The 22708-nt window shown below is 45.3% G+C and overlaps 1 protein-coding gene and 1 long non-coding RNA gene across 4 annotated transcripts in view; one reads left to right on the forward strand and one right to left on the reverse strand.

Annotated features, from left to right (window-relative positions):
• Positions 1–9010, reverse strand: part of MKLN1 (muskelin 1) — a 328108-nt gene extending 319098 nt beyond the window's left edge. Inside the window, exons 1-2 of one of the 2 annotated variants that reach the window (XM_038556487.1) lie at positions 8824–9010; positions 6066–6114 (exon numbers count right to left, since the gene is read on the reverse strand). The gene's annotated coding sequence lies outside the window, so the exon portion shown is untranslated. The remainder of the gene's footprint in view (positions 1–6065; positions 6115–8823) is intronic. The other variant, XM_038556486.1, reaches the window with a different exon arrangement.
• On the forward strand, positions 8801–21899 carry LOC102155278. 2 transcript variants are annotated; one of them, XR_005369295.1, is made up of 4 exons: positions 8801–9357; positions 10274–11396; positions 12424–12496; positions 21113–21899. It is a non-coding gene; the product is annotated as an uncharacterized LOC102155278 (long non-coding RNA). The 2 variants fall into 2 exon arrangements; XR_005369294.1 differs by lacking the exon at positions 21113–21899 and adding an exon at positions 14982–15035.
• The last annotated feature ends 809 nt before the right edge of the window (positions 21900–22708 follow it).

A 22708-nucleotide genomic window follows, 5' to 3' on the forward strand; every position in this document is an offset into this window, starting at 1 on the left:
TGCTTCATAAAAATACTGCATTCATGCACATTCATTCATTACAAGGAAGAGAAGCAGCAAAGTCTTAAATCAATACTGAACTAAGAAGACATATGTTATTCCCAAATAAGTCAGATGTAGGCAAATGTGTTTGTATGTTCAAATAAACTTGAGTAGTTAAAATAAAGGAGTACATATAAAACATTATTTTCTTCAGAAGTCCTGAATCTGAAAATCTCTCTCATGACATGATCTTCATATTTGTCTTAATCAGAGGATGCTAAACTACTATCCATAAGTCAAATCCAGCATATCCCTTGTTTTTATATGGCCTGTGAGCTAAGAATGGTTTTCACATTTTTAAGTAGCTGAGAAAGATAAAAAAAAAAGAATGGCATTTTGAAAATATGTGAAAATTACATGAAATTCAAACCTCAGGATTCATAAATAAAGTTTAATTGAAACCCAGCCATGCTCATTCATTTACATATCACCTATGACAACTTTTACACTACAATGGCAGGGGTGAGTAGTTGGGAAAGAGACTGTATGGCCTAAAAATATTTCCCATCTGGCCCTTTACAGAAAAAGTTTGCCAAACTCTGGTTTAACTAAATAATACAGGATGTCAAAACATTTTAAGTATTGTTTAAACTGCATCTATTACTTTAGTTTTTAATTCCAGGACACAGAATTGAAAAGCCATGACATCTTTTTTGCTAGGTAGAAGGTTTCCATGTTTTCAGGACAAAGTCAAAACCTTTTCTCCTTCAATATTCTCTACATTCTCTCCTGAGAGCAGTAGCACCTTTCTGTGGAAACAATAACAGACTGAGAAGCTGGTGGTTTCTAGAAGAGGTGATACAGCTCTTCCTGCTAAAAGTCATCTTTCTCTTTGGTGGGAAACTGGGGCTGGGCATCCTTGTGAGTGGTTACAGTGTATTACAGAAGTGGCACCGAAAAGGATTCTCCAGACTCCATCAACTGATTCAAGGTGGTAAGATGGAGTCAGATAGACGAGGAAAAGCAAATTGCTCTTTTTGTCATCACCCAGGACCTAAATAAAGACAAAAATGACTCAGAATGACCAGACACAGGTGAATATTACCTATCAAAAAGTTTTTGGGAAGCACATAACATCACAACAATATGGTACTGTGAGAGCTCAATCAATGTGATGGGTTAAGAGCCAAACCAAGGGGAGAAGAACTTTCTTATTTTTCCTGAGATCAAGTTTGGTTTGCGACAAAATTCAGGGAACTATGTCTTTGGTTTCTTTTCTTTTCTTTTTTTTAAACTTTTATTTATTTATGATAGTCACACACACACACACACACACACACACACACAGAGGCAGAGACATAGTTAGAGGGAGAAGCAGGCTCCATGCACTGGGAGCCCGACATGGGATTCGATCCCGGGTCTCCAGGATCGTGCTCTGGGCCAAAGGCAGGCGCCAAACCGCTGCGCCACCCAGGGATCCCCCTTTATTTTATTTTATTTTTTTTTGAGATCTAAGGATACATTCTATTATCTCTCTGTACCTCTGCCTCTTTTTCTGCCTGTCTCTGTCTTTTCACCTCTCTTTCCAATTTAACAAAAGTTTATTGATCATTTATTATGCATGAGGCACAGGACAAGGATTTATGAGAGAAACAAGTTATGGTGATCTTCCTGGACCTTTTAACAGCATCTAATGTGAATTGATTCTCCCTAACATATTCTTCTTTTGGTTTCTTTGGTCCCATAATCTCCTGGCTTTATTTTTCTGATTTCTGATTCTCAATCTCTATTACCAGCTCTTTCTTTCTATTAATCTCTAAATGATCAGAATTTAGTTCTGAGTCTGCCTTTTTTTTTTTTTTTTAATTCTATCTACCATTCTTAAGCAATCTTCTCCCAAATTTATAAATCCATTCCCAGCACTCTTCTGAGCTCTGGACCCATATCACAAGTCTGTAGTAGACATCTCTACTCACACAGAACTTTCTTTTTCCCCTACAATTCTGTTACCATCCCAAGATTCTCCATCTTGGTAACTGACACCTCTGCTCATGCATCAGATCTTACGAAGACTCTTGAGTCAATCATGACACTACCTTCTCCACAATCCACCATTTCTATTCAATCATCAAGTTCTTTAAAATAATTCTTGACTCTGGTCACTTTTCCTCCTCTGCATGCTACCACTGTAGTCCAGGAAACCATCATCTCACATGTATCTGAAATAATATATATTCCCAACTGGTCTCTCCACATCTGCTCTTGCTCTGCTTTATTTTATCTTCTCATAGATAACATCTTTCAGGCAAAAAAAAAAAAGTCTAAAAAACCCCCACAATGCTAACAAAATAGATGTTGTTCTTCAATTTGATTTTTTAATTTAATAATGTATCATAAAGATCTTTTCACATCAGTCTACCTAGAACTACCTCACAATTTTTAACAGCTGCCTACCACTTACTCATATAATGTACCATGATTTATTTAACCACTTAATTGATGGACATTTTAGCCGCTTTCAGTCTTTAACTACTGTATTTAACACTTCAGTGAAGATCCACAAGAGTTATTCTTCAAGATAGGTGTGAATAAATCTATTGGACAAATATAGAAGAATGGAATTGGTAGGTCAAAGGTTTTGTACACTTAAAAATTGGATAAATATTGCCAGGTTGCTCTCCACAGAGGTTGTACCAACTTTTATTCCTACCGACAATGTAAAAAAGTGCCTGCTTCCCAGCCTGTCCAAGTGTACTACTAAACTTTTTGATTTGTGTCAACATGGTAAAAAATACACCTCATTGCACATATAATTTGCATATCTCTTGTTAAGGGAAAGGGAAAGCATTTTTACAGATTTTAAAGATTCCTTGACTGTACTGTATTTGTTATCCCTTTACTCAATTTTCCAAGGGTTTTGATATTTTTCTTATTGATTTATAGGAGTGGTTTGATTTCTTCTTAAATAATCTAATTTCCACGTTCTTTCAGGTATCCTAGCATTTTTTAAAAGCCACATTCTAACCAATTTTATTTTTTTTATTTTTTATTATTTTTTAAAAGATTTTGTTTATTTATTCATGAGAGAGAGAGAGACAGAGGCAGAGGGAGAAGCAGGCTCCATGCAAGGAGCCCGACGTGGGACTCGATCCCGGGACTCCAGGGTCACGCCCTGGGCCAAAGGCAGGCGCCAAACCACCAAGCCACCCAGGGATCCTGCCAATTTTTATTTTTAAGTGAGGGAGGAGGGTGGACAGAGGGAGAAGGAGACAGAGAATCTTAAGCAGGCTCCATGCCCAGTGCAGAGCCCAACTGGGGGCTCTATCTCACAACCCTGAGATCATGACCTAAGCTGAAATCAAGAGTTAGATGCTTAACCAAATGAGGCACCAGACACCCATAGCCAATATTTTTTCTAATAATAAGTGAGCACTGAATTAACTCCATTAGGGGAACCCACAAGAAGAGCTCATATATAGAGATTATGAATTGATTTGCAGAAAGTCTGACTTCCTCAAAATAGCTTGACAAGACTGTCTTGTATGTATACCTGTATTATTTCCTTTAATTTTACTAACAGCCCTGAGAAGCATGTGTTATTGTAAACCACACAGTGAAGCTCAGAGAATGTGAATGTCCAGGGTCACACGGCTAGTAAGTTGTCCACTTCTAGAATCTTAAAAGCATAGTAAACCATCATCACTGGTGGATCATTCCTCAATCACATGAGCCTCTGATCCTTGATGCCTTTAATTTCTAATAATTATTGATCTTCTCTTTTTCTTTTTGAAACACCCAATGAACATTTTTAAGTGTCTGTGATATGCCAAGAATCCTCATGGGCTTTCCATTTCAAAGGGGTTATCAGCCATAAGCAAAGAAAAAAAAAAAAAACCTTAAGTAGTAATAAAGTTTTGTTTCTAAGAAAAAAATACATAGGGTGATTGGGAAGGTGGACAGAGAAGGACCCTGCGGTCAGGGTGGTCAGGAAGGGCCTCTTTGAGGAGGTGACATTTAAACAGATTGGAATGACCAAAAGAGTGTTCCTGGAAAAGGAAATATGTGAGCTGAGAACTTTAAAATAAGAGCAAACCCAACATTGGATGATATGCTATATGTTGGCAAATTGAACTCCAATAAAAAAAAAAAAAAAAAAGAGCAAACCCAATACGCTTGAGCAGTGGACAAAAGGTCCTTGTGACTGAAGTCAGAGGAGAACAGTGGGAGATGAGATTGAAGAGGTAAAGCCAACATGGCTTCAAGGCCAGCTAAGGGATCTGGATTCTATTCCAAGTACAATCAGAAGACATGGAAGGGTTCTAAGAAGAGAAGCAACATAATATGACTTATGTCACATTAGCTGTGAAGAATATGGATAAGACTAGAAGCAGGAAAACCAGTTAGAACACTATTATTGGCGACCACGAGATATTTGTATTAGGTGGTATCAGTGGAGATAGACAGATTTTGGAAATGATTTGGAGGTAGAGTTGACCCGAATTCTTCACGATTGCACATGAGAACGGAGGAAAAGAGAACCACGAATAGCTACATGCTTTTTGGCTTGAGGAACTGGTGCACAGTGATGACATTTGTTTGAAGAAGAAGGCTGAAAGAATGAAGAATTGCATATTACTGTATTATTTCCTTATGCAGCCTTCACTTCATAGACCACGATTTTACTCTTTTCCTAATACCTTAATTTTCCTTCCCTACTTGCCCGTCATCTTTCTTATCCAAAACAATTACTTCAGTTTACTTCCTCTACTCCCATCCACTCCTCAATCCAATGCAATCTGCTCCTATTCCCATTATCCTGATAAACTCCTTCTTGCCAAACACAATGACTTCCTTGTTCTGAAATCCAAGTCCTCATTTTTCTTGACCTTTCTCTAGCATTTAATACTGTTGACATTTCCTCTCTTGGCTTTTCTGAAATGACTTGTTTCTGGTCCTCCTGACCTCTATGGGTATTCTCCCCTTGTAGCCTTGTGTCCTCACTTTTTCTTTGCCTCAACTTTAAAAAACTGGCATTTAAATAGGTTCCAGAGTAGGTCCTCTTCTCCTTTTACTCTATATCTTTTCTCTTGGGGATTCCATCTACTTCCATGAGCCATCACTTATTCTGATATCCTCAGCATAGATGTCTCTCTCGAGTTCTAGATCATCCTGTTAAATTACTTATAGACAGCCTCACTTATCCTCATGGATATCCTCATGGACCTTCCAAACTCAACACTATTAAAATCAAACTACTTACCTTACCTCCTCAACCTACTGTTCTTCTTGAAGTCCCAATCTTAGCAGCTGGTACCACGATGCTCCTGTTTACCTACCTAAGCCATAAATCTCTTTTCCTTTATCTTGCAGATACAATCAATAATAAAATTCAGTTGAGTCTGTCTTTAATATTTCTTGAATCCTTCCCTTTTCTCCATTTCCATTCTTGCTGTCTACATTTAGATATCCATAATTTTTTCCTGATAGTACTAAAACAGCCTTCGAACTAGTATCCCTGCTCACAGTGTTAATCACACTGATAAATTCTCTAAACAGGAGTGAACCTCTTTCTAAAAATGGACATTTGATCACCTCACGATGCTCCTTAAAATTCATCGGTGGCTCTCCATTGGCCTTAGGAGAAGTTGAAACCTTTTAGGAAGGCATAAAAGACCTTTCCCAATACAAGATCTTGCTGATATTTCTGGGTATGTCCTTTAGAACTTTTGCCATGCATTTATACAATGCATTTACTGAGAATCTCCTACTTGCTGGGCACCGTCTTTCACCTTCAGCTCTCTGGGCACAACTTTTTACCAGGACTTTACACAAACGACTTTCCTTGCTGGGAATAAATTTTTCTTTAACTTGGCCACTTGTCTGGGTTACTTCTACTTATCCTTCCAGACTCACTTTCAAGCTCATCTTCTCTGGTGAGGGTCTCTAACTAAAACTCAGTCAGGGTTAGGTACCCCTCTCATAAGCTCCCTATTGATATCATCTCACTTTTGTGTGATCAACCGCGTACTCATCTGTCTCCTTGTTATCCTATAAGGTCCTTTATAGCAGGTTGTCTTACTCACCTTTATATTACCAGTACCCAGCACATGCCTGGTAGATAGCAGGCACCTACTAACAAACGAATAAAGTGTTAGAGTTGGGTTTCACAGTCAGCTCTTTTCTCTGTGGCACAAATCTCACATTTTTTCATGCTACTTCTTAACATCTTCAATCTGTGAAATTTGCAAATCTGTGCTAGATGTACGTTTGCCTATCACTAATTAATATATAGACAAATTGATTATTAGCTCCACAAGGATTCAATTGATTATTTTTTTCTTGTAGAGCTCTTCCCTCATCATTCCACAGTTTTGTTCATCAAAGTTCTTGGGTCAACTAAATCTAAAATGACCAAAAGATCTTTCTATACACTTTTATATCCTTTCTACCTCTTACCCTGTTGCTTCTACAACACCACCAAGGAAGCAGAGAGTAAGTACATTGGGAGTAAGGTTGATTTTATTTTGATGGTCTGGCAACTGGCACTAAAAAATCATGTATCAACAGCAAATTGCTTCCCGTTATCATTACCGCAAGGTCTCTACAGGTAAGGCGTTCAAGTTTCAGTGTTAAAATTTAACATTGCAAAAATCCAGCTAAAATTGAACTTTTTATGTAGTATTTTCAATGTAATCACAGAACTTTATAAATGGAAGGAAGCTCAGAGATCTTTAAGTCCAGCACCCTCATTAAGCTTCTCTGAGGAAACTGGCGAGGAGACCTATAATGGCTTGCCCAAGGTCATCCAGTGGACGGGACAAGTAGAAGCAAATTTCCTTTCAGTCGCCTGATCTTTCCTCCCTGCACCCTTTTATTTTCTATCTAAACATATTATTTACATCAGAACCCACCTAACTATTTACATAGCACTTATTTTTATGATATTGTCTTTGTGGTATTCTTGTCATAAAAAAAAAAAAAAGGATCTTAAAAAGAAAGCAAGGCTGTCTTGTCCAGGTGGAATTGGTAAAAAAAAAAAAAAAAAAAAGATGATTAGTACATAAAGTAATGGGTTCCTATTTGTAGGGTAGCCCTGTAATCACGCTCTGTTCTCTGAGCACCTCAATGCTAACCTAAGCTTATTTGTGCTCCTGGGGCCTGGATTCCATTCAGTTCCATGCTTTATTTAGTCTAAATGATTTCCTCAGCTTCAACGTGTATTTTTTTGAGCTTCATTTTTTAGAAATATCGTACTTAAATCTACTCTCTACTTGAGTTTGTTTTAGTTCTAATGCTGAGGAATGAGGATCCTGGGTAAAAGAAATAAAGATGATGGCTTTTTTCTAGCCTTTACATTTCAAGAATGGTTTTCTCAAATGGCGACTGGCAGTCTAATTTATCCCTCAAATGATGACGTTTTTCATGGGAATCAGAATTTAATTGGGATAATTTGTTTTCACGGAAAGCGCAGATTTCTTTCCAAGAGGATCAGTTTGATAATGTTTCACCAGCTAGTGCACGGAGACCAAATATAAAACAGTTCTGAGAAACAGGAAGTGAACCTGACTGGTCTAGTCTGTGTGTCCCTGGCAGTGACGCAAATACAGAAATCAAATTAGGAAAACAAGATATGTGGGTGTGAGGCAATCGATAACAATCCAGGATGCTACAAAGCAGGGAAGAATGCCTTTAGCCGAATGCCATTCATTTTAATAACACCCTCAGAAGTTTGATTTCCACTGAACATGCTAGTGGTTAGGGAGCAGGATGAGTTTGAGTTCCCTAGCAACAGCATGTGCTTTTTGAGACCGTCATTAGCCTTTCAGCTAATCCCGCCAACCCCTTACTTCTAAATGTATGACTGGCATAAAAAAAAGAAAAAAATAGAAAAAAGAAAGAAGGAAAGAAAGAAAAAGTAAAAGAAGAAAGAAATGATATTTCAGAAAGCGCTTTGAAATTTCCAGGAGCAAAATGGGAAGGAACTGAAAAAACAAAAGTTGTCCTGAGAATTGTACTCAGGTAAAAGAAGTCATGTTCGTATGTGTCCAACCCGTCTCCCCACATTCACTGCTCTGGCTTCTCTGTTTCTGAATCCCCTGTGGGTAAAGGGTAATGAATGGAAGGGGAATGGTTGAGAGTTTAGGGCAGTCCCCTCCTGCAACATCAATCACAGTCTGAAAGTAGGTTGAATAGTGGGGTGGGCAGTTAGTGTGGGGCAGGGGCTGGGGTGGGGGGTAAGGTGGGAGGGAATATAACACACAGGTTTCTTTCCTCTTTCCGCAGAATAAATTATTCTGGTCGAAGGAGCTTGGGGAAGGAGGGTGGTAAGGGGGGGAATGAAGCTGTTTTCCCTATTGATTGTTTAATTGCACCAGAGGCTGTTTGTCCGAGGCCACTGGCCAAGAGCATTATTTTGGTGGCTAAAGTGAGGTTGGGCAGGTTTCCATCCCCTTCCTTAGATTTAAACAAGACAACCCATACAGCGCGGCCGGTCTATAGGAATATGGTGTATGCTGACTTTTGCTACTCAGCTGTACCCTAAAGCGCCAAGGCTGATGGGACGACGGTTCTCAAACCCTGAATCATTGCTCTAACTCTGTCCTGGGCTCGGAATGCACAACTCTTCTTGGTAGCCTGGGTCACCTGCGGGGCGTTATTAGAATGGTAATTATCGCTGCGTTTGGTTGGTCATCCTTACTATGGCCTGGGTCCCTTTCGACTAGACACTGGGCTCCTTCAGTTTGGCCGGGTGACTCCTAGTTCTCCCCGCCTCCCCATCTACCCCCCCCTTCCCCCTGCGCGCTCCCTTCCCAAGGCGACCACCTGCGCCGCCCCACTTACCATCTGCCCCGCGGGGAGGGCCCCTCGGGGTAGCAGTGCCCTCCCTGCTCCCGGGCGGCTCTGGGGGAGCTCGGCGTTTGCCTCCAGCCCTTCGCTACCGGAGAGATCAGGTTCCTCCCCTCCTCCCCCTCCAGCTCCGGCCGCCGCCGCCGCCTCCTTCTTCTTGCATGACACAGCAGAACCGCAGCTGCGGCAGCGAGTCCCAACCATCCGCCCAGGAAGCGCCGCAACCGGGACTCGGGAGGGGCGGAGGGGGGCGAGGCAGGGGCCACGGCCGCGGGGGGTGCTTGCCCCCACTCGGCACCGCACACTTGTTTCCCAGCCCAGGGGCACGGGAACCAAATCAGGCGAAAGCCGACCAGGCCGAGCCGTGGAGGAATGCTGGGGTTTGGCGTCAGAAGGGATGGGACCCCGAGAGAAGGGTGCGAAGGAGAGACCCCAATAGGGGCAGGACATTGCAGGAAAAGAAGGGAAAGAAGAGGCCGAGAAGTCAAGGGCCAGTCTGTGAAGGAGAATAAAGGAGGTCAAAGAGAGGTAAGGAGGGAGAGTTGCCGAGAAGGGAGCCGGAGCCGGGAAGGGGGTGGGGTGGGGGGAGCCTCAGGGCCAGGAGGACTGGGAAGGGAGTACTGGGGGAGGCCTGAGCGAAGTACCCCGGCGGCACTGGGAGTACACGGGGGCTGAATTGGGAGGCAAGGACCCAAGAAGGGAAAGGGATGGGAGAATTAGGCATTAGATAGGAAGGTAAAAATTGGGGGCATTAGAAGAGATGTAGTGGAGAATCATTCATCATGGCTGATGAGGTGGAAGGAGACAGAGTCGAGGCAAAGCCAGAGGAAAGGATGATCTTCTAATACCACCCTTTAGTTTCCTGAGAAGTTTTTCATAATTCGCCAGTACACGCAGGGAGTTTTCCTTATAAATGGAAAAGCATGAACTAAAGCGTAGAAATAGCTGCTTCGCTTAGCCTTAGAGCATAAAATCTCCATGGTCCACAAAAACTTTGAGGCAGAGATTGGAGATTTAAGACGTAAGCACATACAGGGGTTGTGATTCAGTAATACTGTGGGCACCCAAAACTGAAGTTAGGGCTTCCACACAACACTGGACATGAATAATAAGTCTTTCAGAGTGTTTGTTAAATGTTTCAGTTAAACGCACTGGAAACGATGACAAAATTACTGGCTGAAACTATCCTAAAAAAAAAAATGCCCCTGCTTTTTTTCTTTCTCTTTATACTCACCCATACATGCGTAGATACATATAGTTAGTTTTTAGTGTCTAGCATGTGCAGTATGATTAGGGAAAACATGTGTTTTTGTGATTATTTTATTTCCCACCAAAACACATGCTACGTATTTTACAGCAAACCAGCTGCGTCTCACCATTTGAAAGAATGTGGTCAGAGAAGTAATGCAAAAACTGCCACTTTGGTTTTGTCTGTACCTTCCAGGTCATATCTTCGTACCTCACTTCCTGACACAAACAAGTTTTTACTGTTGTCAGCAACAAAGCCCTAATATAGCCGCAGAAGAGAAAAACTGCATTGCATTTAGCCTCTCCTGCAAGCATCATCAACGGTTACGGGAGGAATGTAATTCCAGAGAGCTTTAAAGCTGGTGGTGATGGTAATTATGTGTCAGATGCTTGATGCTATTTCTGTTATTATTGTTTTTGTCATTTCTCTTCTACCGGAGAGCTGGCCCAAACTCGAAGAGAGGAATCCGGCTTTGCTTTTTTGACTTTGTAAAAATGTAGTCAGCCTCGGTAGAAAACTCACTGCTCCTGGGGAAAATAAAGTAGGAGCCACGAAATGTCATTTTAGCAGAGCGTGGGTTTTGCGACTGTAGGAAAGGATTTGAGGACGCTCCTTCTGTTCGGTTTCCTATGTAACGAGGCAAGGCTACGCGCACGCACAGACGCCGCAGCTCGCGGGTGCTGTGGCTCCCGCATCTGGGCTTGTGCAGCTCCAGAAGCCCCTTCGGGATGCTGCGAGGGGCTCCCGGTGGGTGGAGGCAGGAACGCTGCGGCCGCCGCCGCCGCCGCCGCCACTCCTGCCGCCGCTGCTGTTGTTGCTGCTGCAGTCACGTGGGAGCCCCTTTAAGTTTCCATAGAGAGGCCTCTCCGGTGTCACATGATGGACATGATATAATGAAACAACATTGTGGAGAGGAAAGCATTCGGGGAGCCCACGGCTACAAAAACAAGTGAGTGAGAAGAGGTGGGAGGAAGAGAAACTACGCCACCTCCCCTGCAGCCGAGCCGCGCGCAGCAGAGCCTGCCCGAAGCGGGCGACGCCGGGGGCAGGGGGACGGGGTCCTCAGCGCCGACCCCGGGGACCCCGGGGACCCCGCCGCCGCCGCCGCCGCCGCCGCCGCGGGCACAACTTTCAGCCGGCAGCCTCGGCCACCGCCGCACCTGTCTCCGGAGCCTCCATCGCTCCTCGTGACGCTCAGAGGGAAATTCTAGAAGAATACGCTCCACAGACATACATGCGCATCATTTTCCTCCTCGCGTGTCGCCCTGGAAGAGGCAGGAGACGGGGAAGGGAGCGGCAGCGTGCGTTCCGCCCCCAGGTAAGTTCTGGAGGGTGGGGAGGGCCGGGCCGGCGGGGTCGGCGGGGTCGGCGGGGTCGGCGGGGTCGGCGGGGTCGGCGCGGCCGGGCCGGGGGGTCCCGCGGAGACCCGGCCGCCGGGGACTCGGCGATTTCCCCTCCGCACGCCCGGCGGTCCCACCCTCGGGCTCCGCGGGCCCCGGCCTCCCCCGGAAGCGGCCGCGGGTCTCGGCCGGGGTGATCGCGAGCCGGGCAGGGAGGAAGGTAGGGCTTGTGGCGGTGGCCGGGAACGCCGAGGCCATCTCGCCATGTTTGTGTTGCTAAGAGCACTTTTTTCCCCTTTGAGGTGGCTGGATGCCACATGGCTCCTCCGGAGCTGCTGCCGGGTTGAGAGAGAGAGAGAGAGAGAGAGTGTTTTCAATGTCCGCATTCCAGCTAATGTTGCGCAGATAAAATTCAAACTTGAGGTAAACAGAAGAGGAGGAGGAGGAGGGGGGGGGGAGGGAGGGGAGACTGTTTCCATTTCGAGATCCCACCTCTTCGCTCGGCGGAGACCGACCTCCCGAAGCCGGAGAGCGCTCGCCGGGTTCTCCCACCCGCCCCGGCTTTGCTGCCGGCCGGGAGCCGGGCGGCGGGGGAGGGTCCGCACGGGGGGCGCGGGGCCTGCGTCCTGAAGGCGGAAAGCGCCTGGGCACCCCGGCCTCCGGCGGCGGCCGCCTCGCGGGGGGCGCAGGATGCGGCGGGGGCGGCGGGGGCCGCGGGGCGGGGGCGGGGGCGGGGGCGGGGGCCGGCGCTCCGGGAGGGCCGCGGGCTGCGAGCCCCCTCGCCGCGCCCCGCCCCGCCCCGCCCCGCCCCGCCTTGGGGACCCGAGCGCCCCGCCCCGGCGCGGCTTCCTGCGGGCCGGCTGCTGGGAGGGTCTCAGGTTGACGAGGGCTGGTGGCGTAGCAGGTGTGTGGTGGGCATCTCTATTCTGTGAGTCTTGGTCTGGTGGGACGACGTGCGTGCAGAGCTGCGTCTTAATTTTTTTTTTTTTTTTTTTTGCAAAATAGGGAGAAAGATCAAGACGTTACGCCCCACCCCTCCCGTTTTGTGTACCGATTCAGCTCGCGGCGAGGCTGCAGGGTGAGTGGGGATGTTTGAGGGTGCGGGTGAGCCTCGTCCTGGGAGACGCGGCTTCCGACAGCTCGTGGCCGCCACCCCCCGCCCCAGCCCCGGGCGGCCCCGGCAGCGGCGGCGTCCCGCGGGGTGCGAGCCCTCGTCGGCGGGGAGCGCCTGGCCGGGAGGCGGCGGCCGCGTGAGGGGGGTCGGCGGGAGCCGCAGCCGGGAGACGCGAGGCAAGTGCGTGGCGCAGTCGTGCCGGGGGCGGACGCGGCAGCTCGTGGGCGGCGGGCGGCGGGCGGCGGAGGAGCGGAGGCTCGCGCCGCCCGACCGGAGCCGTGGCGACGGGGTTATTCCGAGCGGCGGCCGGGCCGGGCGCCTCCCCCGCCGAGCCGGCGTCCCGGGCGCGGGTGGCTGCGCACTTCGCGGGCCTCTCCCGGGACACCGTTTCCGGGCGGGGTCCCCGGGCCCGAGCGCCGGCTGTAAACAGGGTGGCGCCCTCTGCCCTCCCGCCCCCGGCCTGCCGGGGCGCGCGGCCGGCGGCGCCCGGAGCGGCGGAGGCGCGGGCGCGGCGCTGGGCAGTGGCGGCGGGGGCGCGCCCGCCGCCCGGCCGCCCCCGCCCCGCCGCCCCCGCCCCCGCCCGGCCGCCCCCGCCCCCGCCCCGCCGCCCCGCCGCCCCGCCGCCCGGCCTCCTCTGTTTTTGTTTTGATGGAGCCCGCGTGCAGCTGGCGCGTGTCGAGTCACGTGCCGTGGGCGGGAGGGGGCCGGGGCGCGGAGGCGAGGGCGCGGTGACGCAGGCGTCCGGAGGGCTCGTCGCCCGCGGGGCGGGGGCGGGGGCGGGGGCGGGGGGCGTTTGCCCCGCGCGGACCCCGGTGGTGCCGGCGTCGGGGCCGCGTCTGTCTGGTGGGCTTCGTGGGAGCCGCTGCCGCGTGCGCCGCGTTCGGACGTGGGTGTGAATCCCCCCGCGCTTGGGGCTCGTCGTCAGAGCCTCCGGGCGGGCCTGGTCCGCGCTGCGGGGAGCCCGCGCCGCGGTGGCGAGAGACCCAGCGAGAGAGACCTCACCGCCCTGGGCGTTCCTGGGAGCGCACGGAGGTCTGTGTGTGGTTCTTAACTCCGGCTGCAAATTATAAACAACTTGAGAGCTGTAGAAGGAACTCCGGTGCCTGGCCCTGCCCCAGAACAATTGGACCTAAATCCAGATAGGGCCTGGGACTTAAGTGAGTATTTAGGAGAAAAGCTCCCTTGGTATTGTTGACACAGGGTCACACGCAGGATTGAGAATTTACAGAGGTAGGCAGCTTGATGAAAGACTTGGTTGTGGACCCATCCCTCGTCAGGGATGAAGCAGTGAAAATAGTCAACACGCACTCCTCTGTCGCTAGAAGGGTCATCGTGTGTTGGCATCGTGGCTACGCAGTTACAGATGCTTGATGGAATATTGACATCCCCATTTTACGGTTGGGAAATTGAAATTCAGGAAGAAAAATAAAAGTTGGTCAGTGACGATCCCTGACTAGGACCCAGGGAGGCTGACTCCAGACTTCATACTTTGGACCGTGGCATATGCTGCACTGGACCTGTCACCTTACTTAAGGGCCACGTGCTTGTGTGGATGGGAACCCTCGTATGTTTGCTGACTAGCTCTGGAGTTTACGTGCATGTATTTATGTATGGAGTTCTATCTGCAAAGTTTTGCTTATATGGAAGGGAGGAGAATCACTTAGTGAACTCGTTTAGGCCTGTAGGCTATTACATGACATTTATTGTGGAAGGGGGTGGTGGTGAGGGAAGCCTAGTCATATGGAGAGAACAGATTCTATGGAAGTTTTTAAAGACTCGAGCACAGGGATAGGGGTCAAGTGAAATGTCCAGAAGATGCCAGCATCTTCCAGGGATTTTCATGAGCAGCCACAGAAGTCCTTCAGGTTCCTACTGGCCGTTTTGTCTAGTATTGTTAGCTATCTAGCAGACAGAGGTATATTATCAAACTTTAGGGTTTGGTTTTCACATTCCTTGCAGTTTGTTTGAGGCAGGTTCATAGATCCACAGAGGCAAGGCTGATACAAATATGAATGCTATAAGTCTGGCGTGGAAATAATCTCTCTTTTTCCGTCATCCCCATCTTTCTTAACCATCAGAGCCACTTTTATCCAGCATTGCTTAAACCAGATGTGGCTCCTTTGCATACCTCTGCATAGGTCGTTCCTCTGCTTCTTGAGTATACTACGTTCTTTAGGAAATTTCTCCGTTTCTTCTCAGAAAACGGTTAAAATAAATACTCTCCTTGTGTCGCTGCGCTTGTTACAACATGTCCTGTCATTTTTGTTTACACGTTGGACACTCCTACTAATCTCAGCTTGTCAAAGATGGGAGTAGTGATTACGTGTCTGTATATCACTGGGACATGGTACGCATTTAAGTTTACTGCTTTGGTCTGGATTGAATTTGTATTGTGTTATATGTGGTGTTTGCCTGTGTCACTCATCTTCATTTTTTTTTTTTTTTAAAGATTTTGTTTATTCGAGCAACAGATAGAGAGAGGCAGGTATACAGGCAGAGGGAGAAGCAGGCTCCATGCAAGGAGCCCGACGTGGGACTCGATCCCGGGTCTCCAGGATCACGCCCTGGGCCGAAGGCAGGTACTAAACCGCTGAGCCACCGGGGCTGCCCACCCATCTTCATTTTTAACTGTCTTCTCCTCCTCTGCTACTGGCATTTAGGCTCAAAGCACACATCCTTGAACAGAGAATACAGAATATTCTGGATGCGTTATTATAAAAGGAATAGGGTGGAAGGGGCAAAATGTAATTGCTTTTTCACTTGTTTCCCAATTTCATTCTTAGCTGGCCAATTGGACAGCGTGAATTTTCATGGTTACTCCTGTACACTGGGACGGATGCTCTACATTATCACTTTTGAGCTTGTTTAGGAAGGAGGAAGTGGCACTGCGTTACAGATGGACATATTTTACATACCATAGCAGAGTACAGATGTTTAATCACATTTCGTGTCATTGCAATTTTTGGATTTGGTATTACAGGGTATTGGTAGAGCAACACTTCTTGTGGAGCTTTCTGAAATGATAGAAATGATTTATAAGAACTATAAGTGATAGCCACTAGCCACTTGGGCAGTTTACTTATTTTTTTAAAAAATATTTTATTTATTTATTCATGAGAGAGAGGGGCAGAGACACAGACAGAGGGAGAAGCAGGCTCCATGCAGGGAGCCTGACGTGGGGCTTGATCCTGCATCTCCAGATGAGGCTCTGGACTGAAGGCGGCGCTAAACGGCTGAGCTACCGGGGCTCCCTGCTCCACTTGGGCAGTTTAAATGTGGCTAGGGTGACATAGGAACTGAGTTTTTAATTGATTTCAGTGTAAATAGCCACCCGTGGCAAGTGGCTACTGTTGGACAGCACAGTTATGGAGGATTTCCTTATGGCTAAGTCTGGTACTTGACAGGTGAACGGTTAGGCTAAGGTTATTCTGCCTTTAAAAGAAAAATCTTGATTCCTTTTCTAGGGCCTGACACTGTGCGTCCGGTTTATAGATTCCAAGGTATTTATCGAGTGATACCTTTGACCTATGTGAGGCCTTTGTATTACGAAGCATTTGTCTGTGTGTTTTGTGAACTTTTCATGTAATTTGTGTGGTTTTCCTTTTTTTATTTTAAGAAGTAGATTGATTATGAATGTATGAATTATAATTAGGAGTAGCTGTAAGTCCAGTGGGCCCTTAGCCTGTAAACTTAAATGAAAGTCCTTTAGCTTATTCAGTATTTCTCAAAGATGTATTGTGAAGGAGCAGGCTCTGCATTTGTCTCAGTGGCCATCACTACCCACCTCTACCCCCCGCCCCCGTGCCTTGTACAGTGCCTGACACATAGCAAGTGCATATCAGTATTTGTTGAATGAATGTATGAGTGATTTAACCCCTCTAGTTTAGCTTCAGAAGGTATATTGCAGAGCTGAAGGTGGGGCCCAGTAACAGTAACTACCCTGAATTTACTGTTCTTCTGTTTCAGTGACTTGATTTCTTCCCCATAAGATAGGTAGCAGGACTTCTTACCCTTTATTGATAACAGAAAAATAAAGCCAAAAGAAGATTTGGGGCTCAGGTCACACAGAGAGTTGGAAGTGTCAATCAGATGGAAGGAGTTACGTGTATTACCTTGTGCACTTGTCCGGGATTCTTCTTCAGAGAACTAAAATCACACACTGAGTGATGTTAGAAAATTTGGTTTGTAAAATGGAAGGTAATTATGTATGTTAATAGAGTCTGAAAAGAGTTGTCAAAATCTCTCTAGTATGGCATGACACTGAGAAAAGAGCTTCAACAGGAGAAACAGGAACGGAAACATTTATTTCTTAAATCTCTAAATCTCAGTCTGTGGTAATCCTAACACCCAAGTTATAAATTTCTCAAAGGGGATATTTAAAAATGTAAATAGAAACAGATGTTTAGATTTGTACAGATAACCTCTACTAGACTTTGACATATTTATGTAGAAAGGTACCATAGACATCAAACATCTGTTCAGAATGAGAACCTTAAGGCCAGAAATTGTAGGTTTCACTTCATGCGGTGGGGGCTGTATTGGTGGGTTGATGACAGAGCCTGATATGTGGTCAAGTGCTTGTAGAAGGTGGCAAGGCTGTTCTCGGTGCTCTGCATCAGACTCACCTGCCGTGTGGTATGACTTGTGGCTGGATTATAGGCCTGTCCTCATGCCTAGGACGCAGGCTAGCTTCCTCTCATTCTGCTCGTATGTTTCCACAAATGAAAACTGGTTTTATACTAGTGTATTTAAAACATAATTGAAAATATAAATCTACTGTGTTTTTTTTTAAGCTTTTATTTATTTGAGAGAGAAAGAGCATATGAACAGGGGGAGAGGCAGAGAGAGAGGGAGAAGCAGACTTCCCCCTGAACTCGGATATGGGGCTGGATCCCAGGACCTGGAGACCATCACCTGAGCTGAAGGCAACCGCTTAACTAAGCCATCCAGGCACCCTGTAAACCTATTGTTTTTTTAAAAAAATCATATGATACACTCCAAGATAAAATGTGAAGTTTCTTTTTTGATGGGGAAGGTTACTTTCTCTTTCAGCAGTTTCTAGCCTCCTAGTCCTTTACGATTGCTCTTCACATGCATTTGGTGTGAACCTCTTTGATGGTAATGTTGGTGGCAGGAAGCTCCAAAACTATTAACCACATGTTCCATAAATCCTGCTGCTGATCCTCAAAACCAAACCAAAACATGACCATAACTGGACAAAACTCACCTCTGCTATCGGCAACAGAAGTTAACCAAACCTACTAATTAAATAAAAAAGTCCGCGAGATTTGAGTTGTGCAGACGTCAGTAATGTGAAACTTTCCTTTAAACTATTTTAAACTTTAGTTTAAATAGTTAGTTTCCTTTAAACTAACTATTATTTTTAAGATTTTTAAAAAAACTTATTCATGAGAGACACAGAGAGATAGGCAGAGGGAGAAGCAGGCTCCCTGCAAGGAATCTGATGTGGGACTTGACCCAAAACCCTGTTTTAGATATTAAATATAATCTACTCAAGGCAAAAGAATTTGTATGTGTCTGTCTATATACAATAATGTAAGAATTCATATTGCAGAAGATCAAGGTGTATTTGGCTGGAAGATCCGACTGGACCACTTGGATTGAGATGTATAGGTAAAGAATTATTTTAGGTTTATTGAGAACTGTCTCTGGTGACCTTGGTCACTAACTTGGTGTCAGAATTGAGGGAAGTTCCTGGCTTCGTTTCTTTCTCCTCAGTGGAATGGGTGGATCCCCTGATCTCAGGGGTTCCCAAACTTTAGCACCCAAGGGCTTCTTAAACCCAGATTGCTGGAGTTTCTGACTCAGCAGGTCTGGGGCTAGTTAATGATCTGTATTTTTTGCAAGTTTCCAGGAGATGCTGATGCTGGTCAGAGGACCATATTTTGAGGACCACTCGATCATGTCATCTCTTGTAAAGTTTTACAAAGTTTTTGTGCCTGTTTTGTTCCTTTTGCAGTGGCAGCACCTTCCATTTGATTTCTGCAGCATCCTATTGATTAAAGATTGCCATATGACGAACTGAGTGGTAAAAGTTTAAAATGGATTAAATTTTATTTTGAGAGTTTCTTAAGAATTCCACATATTTTGCAAAACCTTTGGGTCTGTTAAAACTCAGATTGGCTATCCCTACCTAGTAGTCAAGGTCTTCAGGTAAATTATATTGAAATATTGCTTGTGTTACTAAAGGAAAGAACTACACACTGTTTCTTAAACTCGAATGTTCTATCATATCTAACCAAGTGCCATTTAATAGCTACAGGGTATGATGTAGTGTATTACGTAGTTGGGAGCTCATTAAATAAAATGTTGTTTATGAGATGTAATTCCTTTCCTAATTACAACTCTGTGGGCTTGAATTCATGTAGAGCGATAGTGTGAACCTGGATGCCCCCTGAAGTTGACTGCTTTCCAGAAGAGGCACGGTTGCCCAAAGAAGGTGCCCATCAGGGGGATGGAGAGTAAGTTGTCATGGCATGGCCATTCCCGGTTTTCGGGACGTTGAGGAAGAGTAGAGGCTCTGCAGTTTGTAAGTGAAGGGCCTTTTGGGCTGGAATCTGGTAGGAAGTCTGTGGAGATAGTAGGAGATATCTTAAAGCAACCCTTACAGAGCACGTGTACTGTTCTTACCCAGAGTGTGTGTCTATTTTGGTGGTTGGGGTGAGGGGGTTGATAGAGATTCTAAGGCAGTCCAACAGGTGGTGCTCTGGAAGCATTCCAGATGAAACTAGACTCCCAGGTGCCAAGAGTCAGATGGACTCCAGATCTGAGGTGAGTTGAAGTGAGGCTTGACAATACATCTTAGTGGGAGTGAATTTATTGGAGAAGAAAGAATAGCAAGATTTTTTGGGGAAAAAAAATCTTAACCTGAGAGCAAGAAGACATAAAAAAGAAGAAATGGGTGAGAGTGAGGGAGTGGAGGGTAAACATGAAAGGTTTTAAGGTTTTAAAATGTTTTAAGACTTCTTGTGTGTATGTTGACTAGTTAAAAGCACAGCTTCTTTGTTAGAAAATAAAATTAGCAAGTTTTCCTTTTCATTTCCGGCAAATGCTTCAGAATATCACCAGATGCTATTATTTGACTTACATCACATGCCTTTCCAAAGTTATGCCCAGGATGCATGCAGTGCTTACTTTCTTAGATTGCTTTATGATGGTCATCTTGTTTAAATCAAATTCCTGGAAGGCACACACAGTGTTTATTACTGGATGTGTTTTATGGATTAGGAAACAAATCATTTGTGTAGCACAGGCCACAAATCTGGGCTGAGGCCATGAGATCTCACAGCTTTCCACGTCTACTAGTTTTAATTTTATCATGAAATTCTTTGTTTTCTAACCACTTTTATAAAATGATTCAACCTTAAATCTTAAAGTTGAGTCAGCATCCGTATAATTGATTGTAGACTGTATTTCATGAAAGGACCTTAGATTTTGACCTACTAAGTTTATTTCTTTGAAAGGGGTACATGTCATTTGCTGCTTGTCATTTCTTGACTCAAATATCTGTGGCATAATCTTCGTAACTAAATGTGTGAAACTGGTTTGAATTATTTAGACTTGGTTCGAGGCTGGGTTTGGCAAGTCTATGTGACAGAAGTGCTTGGGGATGGCCCTTGGGCCAGTTTTTACCAAGCAGCAGTGGGAAGTGGGGGGTGTGATCCTGCCCCCAGGACTTTTTAAAAGCCTCTTTTAAAAGTGCCTCAGGGGGATCCCTGGGTGGCGCAGCGGTTTGGCGCCTGCCTTTGGCCCAGGGCGCGATCCTGGAGACCCGGGATCGAATCCCACGTCGGGCTCCCGGTGCATGGAGCCTGCTTCTCTCTCTGCCTCTCTTTCTCTCTCTGTGACTATCATAAATAAATAAAAAAAAATTAAAAAAAAAAATAAAAGTGCCTCAGGGAGTTAAGACACTTAATACCTTTTTCTTGTATTTAATCACACTGACACTGGGCAACACCTTTCTTTGTCCTTCCCACATCTCTTGAGTTTCCTTTCTTCCATCTTTGTCATTTCTGTTTCTTTCACAGACGAGCATCTAGCTTCTGGCTGGCCAAAGCGCTTCCCCCCGCCCCCCCCGATTTTCTTCATGATCTGCTTCTACATTTTTCTCTTCTTCTGTGTCCCATTAGTTTTTGTTTTGTGCTATAGCTGATTTTACTTAGTTAATGGTGGAAAGGATATTAAGGTAGAACGGTGTTCTTAACTCTAATAATGATTAGTGTGTACCTGCCTCTTTGGATACTATGCTAAGTGCTTCCATAGTCTTTCCACTGGATGCTAGTTCCTACTAGCTACAGAACCTCAGGTCATAGGATGCTTGTCAGGAAGACGAGGCCTTGGGTGTGGAGTAAGGTGTTTCTGGCCCTAAAATGCTGTGATTGAGTTTATTCACGTGGCATGATCGTAAACCTTTGCAGGAGTACTTTACTCTTTTGAAAAGTACCTGTTCATCAAGATTGGGGTCTCAGAGTAGGGGTGTTGCTTCTCAGACCCAGGATGTGGAGATCCAGGACTCCTTATTTTATACTGACAATGTGGCTGGCCTTCTTTTTCCTTCAGAAGCTTAGGAATGAGTCTCAAGTGCATCCTTCTCCACACTTGTGCCATCCGCATCGGAAGATCTGAAAATTGAACCTGAACACTCCAGTTTGGAAAGCTTGTTGACCCCAATTTGGAAGACGTTGCTGCTTTTTGTTTCCACGGTGGAGGCACTGGGCTCCTTAAAGAAATCCTTTCCTTGACGGTTCACTAGAAGAGTTTCTGGGAACCTGCTTAATTCTTCTGTTAATTCTTGAACAGTTCATAAAAAAGTGCTGCCTCCGATCTTTCTCTTGCAAAGTTGTATATGGTGTGTGACCTTGAGTGCTTGTTTCCCACTTCTAGGGAATTTTTGTTAGTGCTGAATCTTTGTTGTGTTGTTCACAGCTACGCCATGCTATGTATCTGTTCATTGTCAAGGCCACTGACAATTGTTTTGCTTTCTGCTTTTACATTGATGCCTCATACATTCATTGCACATATTGTCCATTTTCTAAAAAAATCTATGATTATCTTTTTTGTTTCTTTATGTTTCCAGAGAGATTAATCATGGCTATCCTAGGAACACTTACTTAATCAGTTTTGTCCCTAGTATTGTTCATAACCCTTCGGCTTTTACAATTTTTTTTTTTTTAGTCTTTCAAAATTGTGTAATACCTAATTCTTACAAGCTCTATCCCAAAAGAATTTGTGATGACTCTTGATTTTTTGGGATTATTGCCTGAAAATGCAGATATTTGATAGCAGCAAGTGAATAAGTATTTTTAAATAAAATGCCATTCATAGCCTTTGGGTTTGATCTTTGAAATCTGTGGTCTGTTTAATGCCAGTTAGTGAACAGTTATTGTGCTTGCTGTTTGTAGGCTTCTCCTTTTTTCGAGACAAAAGATACTAAAATCCCCCTTTCTCCCATTTTTAAAAGGTTCAAAATTAAGATTTTTTTCTGCTACTAATATAATTCTTCTGTAAAGGTACGTAGATGTTTGCTCTTTGCCGTTTATCTTTGTCACTACGTAACTAGCAGTTTGGGACTTCATATGTTTAATGAGTCAATACCTTACTTAGTCATTTCATATCATCTACAGAATATTTTTCAATAACAGCAGATCATTCGAGATTGTCAACAACAGAAACATTCCAACAACAGATTTACTTTTTAAAGATTTTATCCATGTAAGGAATCATGCTGTATAGCAGAAGAACATTTGCTCCTGTGTGTGTGAGTCAGAGAGGGTGATGGTGATATGAGATCCTGGCTTATCTCGGGCTCATTCTGTATCTGGTGGTCCCAGCCCCTTAACCCAGGAAGGGCATTAGTGTTGTTGGAAGACGTTGGCAGTGAGACGCTGAGAATGACTGGAAATGCCCTCCTCCTTACTATAGTTCTTGTTTTTGCAGAGTACCAGTGATTTGAAAGCACTGAATCGCAATTGTATAAAATACGTATTACTTGCTAAAACATCGTTTTGGATCATGGTGCCCTTTTGGAGTTAAGGGATCTAAGCTCTGGAAAGATTTACTCATCAGGAACAGGTCAGGTCCTGTGCAGTCCTCATAAAGTCCAGTGTATTTTGGATCGCAGTACTTTCTGTGTCACTTTCCATGCATTAAAGTCCT

Source organism: Canis lupus, chromosome 14 (assembly GCF_011100685.1).
Source record: "Canis lupus familiaris isolate Mischka breed German Shepherd chromosome 14, alternate assembly UU_Cfam_GSD_1.0, whole genome shotgun sequence".
In the NCBI taxonomy this organism is placed as follows: Eukaryota; Metazoa; Chordata; class Mammalia; order Carnivora; family Canidae; genus Canis; species Canis lupus.